The sequence below is a fragment of the Arachis ipaensis genome, chromosome B4 (genome assembly GCF_059453495.1).
Source record: "Arachis ipaensis isolate K30076 ecotype BB chromosome B4, ASM5945349v1, whole genome shotgun sequence".
Taxonomy (NCBI): Eukaryota; Viridiplantae; Streptophyta; class Magnoliopsida; order Fabales; family Fabaceae; genus Arachis; species Arachis ipaensis.
The window spans coordinates 53,623,146-53,633,777 of NC_142439.1; the positions used below are offsets into that span (position 1 = coordinate 53,623,146).

The 10,632-nt window shown below is 42.1% G+C and overlaps 2 non-coding genes across 2 annotated transcripts; one reads left to right on the top strand and one right to left on the bottom strand.

Moving 5' to 3' along the window:
* Positions 1–292: 292 nt before the first annotated feature.
* Positions 293–396, bottom strand: LOC148567606 (small nucleolar RNA R71). The gene has a single exon (XR_015882496.1). It is a non-coding gene; the product is annotated as a small nucleolar RNA R71 (small nucleolar RNA).
* Positions 397–10,249: 9,853 nt separating this feature from the next.
* On the top strand, positions 10,250–10,357 carry LOC148567607 (small nucleolar RNA R71). The gene has a single exon (XR_015882582.1). It is a non-coding gene; the product is annotated as a small nucleolar RNA R71 (small nucleolar RNA).
* Positions 10,358–10,632: the final 275 nt, after the last annotated feature.

The following is a 10,632-nucleotide window of genomic DNA, read 5'->3' on the forward strand; positions in this document are numbered from 1 at the left end:
CAAACAACTTTGAGCTTAAGCCTCAATTAGTTTCTCTAATGCAGCAGAATTGCAAGTTTCATGGACTTCCATTGGAAGATCCTCATCAGTTCTAGCTGAATTCTTACAAATCAGTGACACTGTTAACACCAATGGAGTTAATCCTGAGGTCTATAGGCTTATACTTTTCCCCTTTGCTGTAAGAGACAGAGCTAGGACATGGTTGGACTCGCAACCTAAAGAAAGCCTGAACTCTTGGAAAAAGTTAGTCAATGCTTTCTTGGCAAAATTCTTTCCACCTCAAAAGTTGAGCAAGCTTAGAGTGGAAGTCCAGACCTTTAGACAGAAGGAAAGTGAATCCCTCTATGAAGCTTGGGAAAGATACAAGCAATTTATCAAAAGGTGTCCATCTGACGTGCTTTCAGAATGAAGCATCCTATGTATATTCTATGATGGTCTGTCTGAATTATCCAAGATGACCTTGGATCACTCTGCTGGCGGATCTCTTCATCTAAAGAAGACGCCTGCAGAAGCCCAGAAACTCATTGAAATGGTTGCAAATAACCAGTTCATGTATACTTCTGAAAGAAATCCCGTGAATAATGGGATGACTCAGAAGAAAGGAGTTCTTGAGATTGATACTCTGAATGCCATATTAGCTCAGAACAAAATATTGACTCAGCAAGTCAATATGATTTCTCAGAGTCTGACTGGAATGCAAGCTGCATCCGACAGTACTAAAAAAGCTTCCTCTAAAGAAGAAGCTTATGACCCTGAGAATCCTGCAATGGAAGAGGTGAATTACGTGGGAGAATCCTATGGAAACACCTATAATTCTTCATGGAAGGATCAACAGAAGGCTCAACAATGTTTCAATAATAATAATGGTGGGAAAAATAGGCTTGGCAATAGCAAGCCATTTCCATCATCTTCTGAGCAACAGACAGAGAATTCTAAGCAGAGCCTCTCTGACTTGGCAACCATAGTCTCTGATCTATCTAAGACCACTCTCAGTTTTATGACTGAAATAAGATCCTCATCAGAAATTTGGAGGCACAAGTGGGTCAGCTGAGTAAAAGAGTTACTGAAATCCCTTCTAGTACTCTCTCAAGCAATACAGAAGAAAATCCAAAGAGAGAATGCAAGGCCATCAATATACCCAACATGTCCAAAATTGTAGAGGGGGAAGAGGCAGTGATTTCCTGTGAGGAAGACTTTGTTGGACGTCCACTGACCACTAAAGAGTTCCCTATTGAGGAACCAAAGGAATCTGAGGCCCATACAGAGAACATAGAGATTCCAATGAACTTACTGTTGCCATTAATGAGCTCTGATGAGTATTCTTCCTCTGAAGAGGATGAAGGTATTATTGAAGAAACTGGATCCCAAAAAGTTCTTAATACCTTGTACCATAGGTACCATGACCTTTAAGAAGGCTTTGTGTGACCTGGGATAAGGAATAAGCCTCATGTCATTCCCTGTAATGGAGAAACTAGGGATCTTTGAGGTACAAGCTGCAAGATTTTCACTAGAATTGGCAGACAAATCAAGGAAACAGGCTTATGGACTTGTAGAGGATGTCTTAATGAAGGTTGAAGGCCTGTACATCCCTGCTGACTTCATAATCCTAGACACTAGGAAGGATGAAGATGAATCCATTATCCTTGGAAGACCCTTCCTATCCACAGCAAGAGGAGAGTTAGTCCTTCAATTGAATGAGGACTACCTTGTGTTTAAGGCTCAAGGATCTTCTTCTGTAACCATGGAGAGGAAGCATGAAAAGCTTCTCTCAATACAGAGTCAAACAGAGCCCCCACACTCAACTTCTAAGTATGGTGTTGGGAGGCCACCATTAAGCTCTGAGTCTCTGTGAAGCTCTCTAAGAGCTCACTGTCAAGCTATTGACATTAAAGAAGCGCTTATTGGGAGGCAACCCAATGTTATTTAATTATATTTATTTGTTTTCCATTACTATTTTATGTTTTCTTTAACTAGATGGTCATGTGAAGTTATAAAAACAACTGCAGAATTAAAGCGGAATCAAAAACAGCATAAAAAATAGCACACCCTGGAGGATAGGCTTACTGGCGTTTAAACGCCAGTAAGGATAGCAGAATGGGCGTTTAACACCCAGTCTGGTAGCATTATGGGCGTTAAATGCCAGAAATGGCAGACAAACTGTCGTTTAACGCCAGAAAAGGGTGTCTGGATGGCGTTAAACGCCAAAATTGGCACACAGAGGGCGTTTACACACCAGAATGGTGCAGGGAGCGGAATTCCTTGACACCTCAGGATCTGTGGACTCCACAGGATCTCCACCTAGCCTACCTCTTCTTCTCTCCTCTTCACACGTTTCCATAACACTCTTCCCCAAATACCCTTGACCAATCCCATCAATACCTCTTCCTCAAACACCATTCACCTATCAAATCCTACCCTCTTCTCCATATTCTCTTCACCACTCACATCCATCCATCATAAACCACACTTACCTCACCGTTCAAATTCAAACTATTCCCCTCCCAAACCCACCCTTTCATAACTGAATTCCCTCTCTCTCTTACCCTATAAATACCCCTCCTTACAACCTTCAATTTCACACCTCATACACACTTAACCCATTTGGCCGAACCCACTCATCACCTCCATCTCCTCCATTTCTTCTTCTTCTCTTTATTTCTTCCTTTTTTTTGCTCGAGGACGAGCAAACCTTCTAAGTTTTGTGTGGGAAAAGCTTTGCTTTTTATTTTTTCATAACCATTAATGGCACCTAAGGCCGGAGAAACCACTAGAAAGAGGAAAGAGAAGGCAATTGCTTCCACGTTCGAGTCATGGGAGATGGAGAGATTCATCTCAAAAGTGCATCAAGACCACTTCTATGAAGTTATGGCCAAGAAAAGGGTGATTTCCGAAGTCCCCTTCATGCTCAAAAAGAGTGAATATCCGGAGATCCGATGTGAGATTCAAAGAAGAGATTGGAAATCTCTCACCAACCCTATCCAACAAGTCGGAATCTTAATGGTTCAAGAGTCCTATGCTAATGCATGGATCACTAAGAATCATGATCAAAGTGTGAACCCGAACATAAATAATTGGCTCACAATGATTCGGGGGAATTACTTGGATTTTAGTCCGAAAAATGTGAGGTTGGCATTCAACTTGCCAATAATGCAAGGAGATCCTCATCCTTTTACTAGAAGGGTCAACTTTGATCAAAGGTTGGACCAAGTCCTCATAGACATCTGTATGGAAGGAGCTCAATGGAAGAGAGACTCAAGAGGCAAGCCGGTTCAATTAAGAAGGCTTGACCTCAAGCCCGTGGCTAGGGGATGGTTGGAGTTCATCCAACGCTCTATCATTCCTACTAGCAACCGGTCTGAAGTTACAATAGACTGGGCTATCATGATCCATAGTATCATGAATAGAGAGGAAGTAGTAGTTCATGAGATCATATCCTCTACTTTGGCAAGGTTAGCCTTCCCTCATCTCATCTGTAACCTATGCAATTCAGTTGGAATTGTCATAGAGGGAGACATCCTCATTGAAGGAGACAAGCCCATCACTAAGAAAAGGATGGAGCAAACAAGAGAGCCCACTCATGGACCTCAACAAGAGCATGAGGAAATTCCTCATCAAGAAATCCCTGAGATGCCTCAAGGGATGCACTTTCCTCCACACAATTATTGGGACCAAATCAACACCTCTGGTGCACGAAATTGTGATCTCCAGGCTCGAACAAATCCTGGTAATGGCTCCAAAGCTTGGTGCTCTGATCTTAATTCATAATTGTCACAACTTCGATACAACTAACCAGCAAGTGCACTGGGTTGTCCAAGTAATACCTTACGTGAGTAAGGGTCGAATCCCACGGAGATTGTTGGTATGAAGCAAGCTATGGTCACCGTGTAAATCTCAGTCAGGCGGATATAAAATAATCATGGAGTTTTCGAATAATAAATAATAGAATAGGGATAGAGATACTTATGTAAATCATTGGTAAGAATTTCAGATAAGCGAATGGAGATGCTTTTCGTTCCTCTGAACCTCTACTTTCCTGCTATCTTCATCCAATCGGTCTTACTCCTTTCCATGGCTGGCTGTATGCAAGGGCATCACCGTTGTCAGTGGCTACATCCCCTCCTCTCAGTGAATCATATGCTCACGCACCCTGTCACGGCACGGCTATTCATCTGTCGGGTTCTCGATCATGCTGGAATAGGATTCACCCTCCTTTTGCGTCTGTCACTAACGCCCAGCACTCGCGAGTTTGAAGCTCGTCACAGTCATTCAATCATTGAATCCTACTCAGAATACCACAGACAAGGTTTAGACCTTCCGGATTCTCTTGAATGCTGCCATTATTCTAGCTTACGCCACGAAGATTCCTGTTAGGAGATCTAAGAGATACTCATTCTAGCTTATTTCATGTAGAACGGAAGTGTTTGTCAGGCACGCGTTCATAAGGGAGAAGGATGATGAGCGTCACACATAATCATCACCTTCATCATGTTCTTGGGTGCGAATGGATATCTTAGAATAGAAATAAGAAGAATTGAATAGAAAACAGTAGTACTTTGCATTAATCTTTGAGGAACAGCAGAGCTCCACACCTTAATCTATGGAGTGTAGAAACTCTACCGTTGAAAATACATAAGTGAAAGGTCCAGGCATGGCCGAGATGGCCAGCCCCCTAAACGAGATCACAGGATCAAAATACAATCCAGGATGCCTAATACAATAGTAAGAGATCCTATTTATAATAAACTAGTCACTAGGGTTTACATGAGTAAGTAATTGATGCATAAATCCACTTCCGGGGCCCACTTGGTGTGTGTTTGGGCTGAGCTTGAGTGTAGCACGTGCAGAGGCCATTTGTGGAGTTGAACGCCAGTTTCTGTGCCAGTTTGGGCGTTCAACTCTGGTTTTGGATCCTTATCTGGCGCTGGACGCCAGATTTGGGCAGAAGGCTGGCGTTGAACGCCAGTTTACGTCGTCAATTTTTGACCAAAGTATGGACTATTATATATTGCTGGAAAGCCCTGGATGTCTACTTTCCAACGCAATTGAAAGCGCGCCATTTCGAGTTCTGTAGCTCCAGAAAATCCACTTTGAGTGCAGGGAGGTCAGAATCCAACAGCATCAGCAGTCCTTTTTCAACCTCTGAATCTGATTTCTGCTCAAGTCCCTCAATTTCAGCCAGAAAATACCTGAAATCACAGAAAAACACACAAACTCATAGTAAAGTCCAGAAATGTGAATTTAACATAAAAACTAAAGAAAACATCCCTAAAAGTAACTAGATCCTACTAAAAATATACTAAAAATAATGCCAAAAAGCGTATAAATTATCCGCTCATCACAACACCAAACTTAAATTGTTGCTTGTCCCCAAGCAACTGAAAATCAAATAGGATAAAAAGAAGAGAATATACTATAAATTCCAAACTATCAATGAAACAGAGCTTCAATCATATGAGCGGGACTTATAGCTTTTTGCCTCTTGAATAGTTTTGGCATCTCACTTTATCCATTGAGGTTCAGAATGATTGGCATCTATAGGAACTTCAGATTTCGAATAGTGTTATTGACTCTCCTAGTTCAGTATGATGATTCTTGAACACAGCTTCTTTATGAGTCTTGGCCGTGGCCCTAAGCACTTTGTTTTCCAGTATTACCACTGGATACATAAATGCCACAGACACATAATTGGGTGAACCTTTTCAGATTGTGACTCAGCTTTGCTAAAGCCCCCAATTAGAGGTGTCCAGGGTTCTTAAGCACACTCTTTGTTTTTTTTTTTTTTTGCTTTGGACCTTGACTTTAACCGCTCAGTCTCAAGTTTTCACTTGACACTTACACACCACAAGCACATGGTTAGGGACAGCTTGGTTTAGCCGCTTAGACCAGGATTTTATTCCTTTAGGCCCTCCTATCCACTGATGCTCAAAGCCTTGGGATCCTTTTTATTTGCCCTTGCCTTTTGGTTTTAAGGGTTATTGGCTTTTTCTACTTGCTTTTTCTTTTTCTTTCTATTTTTTTCTTTTTTTTTCGCCTATTTTTTTTTCTTTCTTTTTTCTTTTTTTCTGCAAGCTTTGTTCTTTGCTGCTTTTTCTTGCTTCAAGAATCATTTTTATGATTTTTCAGATTATCAAATAACATGTCTCCTAGTCATCATTCTTTCAAGAGCCAACATTTTTAACATTCTTAAACAACAACTTCAAAATACATATGCACTGTTCAAGCATACATTCAGAAAACAAGAAGCATTGTCACCACATCAATATAATTAAACTAAGTTCAAGGATAAATTCGAAACTCATGTACTTCTTGTTCTTTTGAATTAAAACATTTTTCATTTAAGAGAGGTGATGGATTCATAGGACATTCATATCTTTAAGACAAAGTTACTAACTACTAATGATCATGTAATGAAGGCACAAACATAGATAAGCACATATCAGAGAAAACGAAAAACAGAGAAATAAGAACAAGGAATGAATCCACCTTAGTGATGGTGGCGTTTCCTTCTTGAGGAACCAATGATGTCCTTGAGCTCTTCTATGTCTCTTCCTTGTCTTTGTTGCTCCTCCCTCATTGCTTTTTGATCTTCTCTTATTTCATGAAGCATGATGGAGTGCTCTTGATGTTCCACTCTTAGTTGTCCCATATTGGAACTCAATTCTTCTAGGGAGGTGTTGATGTGCTCCCAATAGTTTTGTGGAGGAAAGTGCATTTGAGGCATTTCCGGAATTTCATAGTGATGAGCTTCTTGCGCCTCTTGAGTTCCATGACTGGGCTCTCTTGCTTGCTCCATCTTTTTCTTAGTGATGGGCTTGTCCTCTTTAATGAGGATATCTCCCTCTATGTCAATTCCAACTGAATTGCATAGGTGGCAAATGAGGTGAGGAAAGGCTAACCTTGCCATGGTGGAGGACTTGTCAGCCACCTTGTAGAGTTCTTAAGGTATAATCTCATGAACTTCCACCTCTTCTCCAATCATGATGCTATGGATCATGATGGCCCGGTCTATAGTAACTTCAGACCGGTTGCTAGTGGGAATGATTGAGCATTGAATAAACTCCAACCATCCTCTAGCTATAGGCTTGAGGTCCAATCTTCTTAGTTGAACCGGCTTGCCTTTGGAGTCAATCTTCCATTGAGCTCCTTCTACACATATGTCCATAAGGACTTGGTCCAACCTTTGATCAAAGTTGACTCTCCTTGTGTAGGGGCGTGCGTTCTCTTCCATGTATGGCAAGTTGAACGCCAACCTCACATTCTCCGGACTAAAATCTAAGTATTTCCCCCGAACCATTGTAACATAGTTCTTTGGATCCGGGTTCTTACTTTGATCATGGTTCTTGGTGATCCATGCATTGGCATAGAACTCTTGAACCATTAAGATGCCGACTTGTTGGATGGGATTTGTTAGAACTTCCCAACCTCTTCTTTGAATTTCATGTCGGATCTCCGGATACTCATTTCTTTTGAGTTTAAAAGGGACCACAGGGATCACCTTTTTCTTGGCCACAACATCATAGAAGTGGTCTTGATGGGCTTTGGAGATGAACCTTTCCATCTCCTATGACTCGGATGTGGAAGCTTTTGTCTTCCCTTTCCCTCTTCTAGAGGATTCTCTGGTCTTAGATGCCATCAATGGTAATGGAAAAACAAAAAAGCTATGCTTTTACCACACCAAACTTAGAATATTGCTCGCCCTCGAGCAATAAACAAAAGAATAGATGAAGAAGAAGAAGAAATGGAGGAGAGGGAGAGGGTGATGTGGTTCGGCCAAGAAGGGTATAGAGGGGTTGTGTTGTGTGAATTTGATGAAGAAAGGAGGTCTTTATATAGGGAAGGAAGGGGGGGAGGTTTCAGCCATATGGGTGGGTTTGGGTGGGAAATTGGTTTTGAATTTTGAAGGTAGGTGGAGTTTATGAGGTAGGTTTATTGGGAAGAGTGGGTGGATGTGAGTGGTGAAGGTTTAGTGGGGAAGAGAGATTGATGTGATTGGTGAGGGGTTTTTAGGGAAGAGTGTTTATGTGGTTGTGTGAAAGAGAGTGGTGAGAAGAAGTGAGTGGAGGTAGGTGGGGATCCTGTGGGGTCCACAGATCCTGAGGTGATCCTGTGAGGTCCACAGATCTTGAGGTGTCAAGGCATTTACATCCCTGCACCAAGTTAGGCATGCAAAATGCCCTTGCACACAACTCTGAGCGTTCAGCGCCAGGTTGGTGCCCATTTTGGGCGTTCAACGCCCATTTGCTGCCATTTCTGGCGTTGAACGCCAGAACCATGCTTGTTCTGGGCGTTCAGCGCCAGGATGCTCCCATTCTGGGCGTTCAGCGCCAGAACTATGCTCTGTTCTGGCGTTTGAACGCCAGACAGATGCTCCTCCAGGGTGTGATTTTTCTTCTGCTGTTTTTTATTCCGTTTTTGAATTTTTTGTTTATTTTGTGACTCCACATGATCATGAACCTAAGAAAACATGAAAAACAATAAAAATAAGAATTAGATAAACATTGGGTTGCCTCCCAACAAGCGCTTCTTTAATGTCAATAGCTTGACAGTGGGCTCTCATGGAGCCTCACAGATGTGCAGAGCATTGTTGAAACTCTCCAACACCAAACTTAGAGTTTGGATATGGGAGTTCAACACCAAACTTAGAGTTTGGTTGTGGCCTCCCAACACCAAACATAGAGTTTGACTGTGGGGGCTCTGGTTGACTCTGCTTGGAGAGAAGCTTTTTCTGCTTCCTCCCCATGTTTGTAGAGGGAGATCCTTGAGTTTTAAACGCAAGGGAGTTCTCATTCCATTGAAGGAATATTTCACCTCTGTCAACATCAATCACAGCTCTTGCTGTGGCCAGGAAAGGTCTTCCTAGGATGATGGATTCATCCTCTTCCTTTCCAGTATCCAGGACTATGAAATCAGCAGGGATGTAAAGGCCTTCAACCTTTACTAACACGTCCTCTACTTGTCCATAAGCCTGTTTTCTAGAGCTGTCTGCCATCTCTAATGAGATTTTAGCAGCTTGCACCCCATAGATTCCCAGTTTCTCTATTACAGAGAGGGGCATGAGGTTTATCCCTGAACCAAGGTCACACAGAGCTTTAAAGATCATGGTGCCTATGGTGCAGGGTATTATGAACTTTCCAGGATCCTGTCTCTTCTGAGGCAATGTCAGTTGATCCAGATCACTTAGTTCATTGATGAACAAGGGAGGTTCAACTTCCCAAGCATCAATGCCAAATAATTTGGCATTCAGCTTCATGATTGCACCAAGAAACTTGGCAGTTTGCTCTTCAGTGACATCCTCATTCTCTTCAGAAGAGGAATACTCATCAGAGCTCATGAAGGGCATAAGGAGGTTTAATGGAATCTATATGGTCTCTAGATGAGCCTCAGAGTCCTTTGGTTCCTCAGAGGGAAGCTCCTTATTGATCACTGGACATCCCAGGAGGTCTTCCTACTTGGGATTCGCGTCCTCTCCTCTCCTCACAGGTTCGGCCATGGCGCTTATGTCAATGGCCTTGCATTCTCCTTTTGGGTTCTCTTCTGTATTGCTTGGGAGAATACTAGGAGGGATTTCAGTGATCCTTTTACTCAGCTGGCCCACTTGTGCTTCCAGATTTCTAATGGAAGACCTTGTTTCATTCATGAAACTTACAGTGGCCTTAGATAGATCAGAGACTAGATTTGCTAAATTAGAAGCACTTTGTTCAGAGTTCTCTGTCTGTTGCTGAGTTGATGATGGAAAAGGTTTGCTATTGCTAAACCTGTTTCTTCCACCATTATTAAAGCCTTGTTGGGGCTTTTGATCCTTCCATGAGAAATTTGGATGATTTCTCCATGTTGAGTTATAGGTGTTTCCATATGGTTCACCTAAGTAATTTACCTCTGCTATTGCAGGGTTCTCAGGATCATAAGCTTCTTCTTCAGAAGATGCCTCTTGAGTACTGTTGGATGCAGCTTGCATTCCATGCAGACTCTGAGAAATCATATTGACTTGCTGAGTCAATATTTTGTTCTGAGCCAATATGGCATTCAGAGCATCAACTTCAAGAACTCCCTTCTTCATAGGCGTCCCATTACTCACAGGATTCCTTTCAGAAGTGTACATGAACTGGTTATTAGCAACCATGTCAATGAGTTCTTGAGCTTCTGCAGGCGTTTTCTTTAGGTGAATGGATCCACCTGCAGAGGTGTCCAGTGACATCTTTGATAGCTCAGATAAACCATCATAGAATATATCCAGGATGGTCCATTCTGAAAGCATGTCAGAAGGACACTTTTTGGTCAACTGTTTGTATCTTTCCCAAGCTTCATAGAGAGATTCACCTTCTTTCTGTCTGAAGGTTTGAACATCAGCTCTAAGCTTGCTCAGCTTTTGAGGAGGAAAGTACTTGGCTAAGAAAGCCGTGACCAGCTTATCCCAAGAGTTCAGGCTGTCTTTAGGTTGAGAATCCAACCATAATCTAACTCTGTCTCTTACAGCAAAAGGGAAAAGCATGAGCCTGTAGACTTCAGGATCTACTCCATTAGTCTTAACAGTATCACATATCTGCAAGAATTCAGTTAAGAACTGAAAAGGATCTTCAGATGGAAGTCCATGAAACTTGCAGTTCTGCTGCATCAGAGAAACTAATTGAGGTT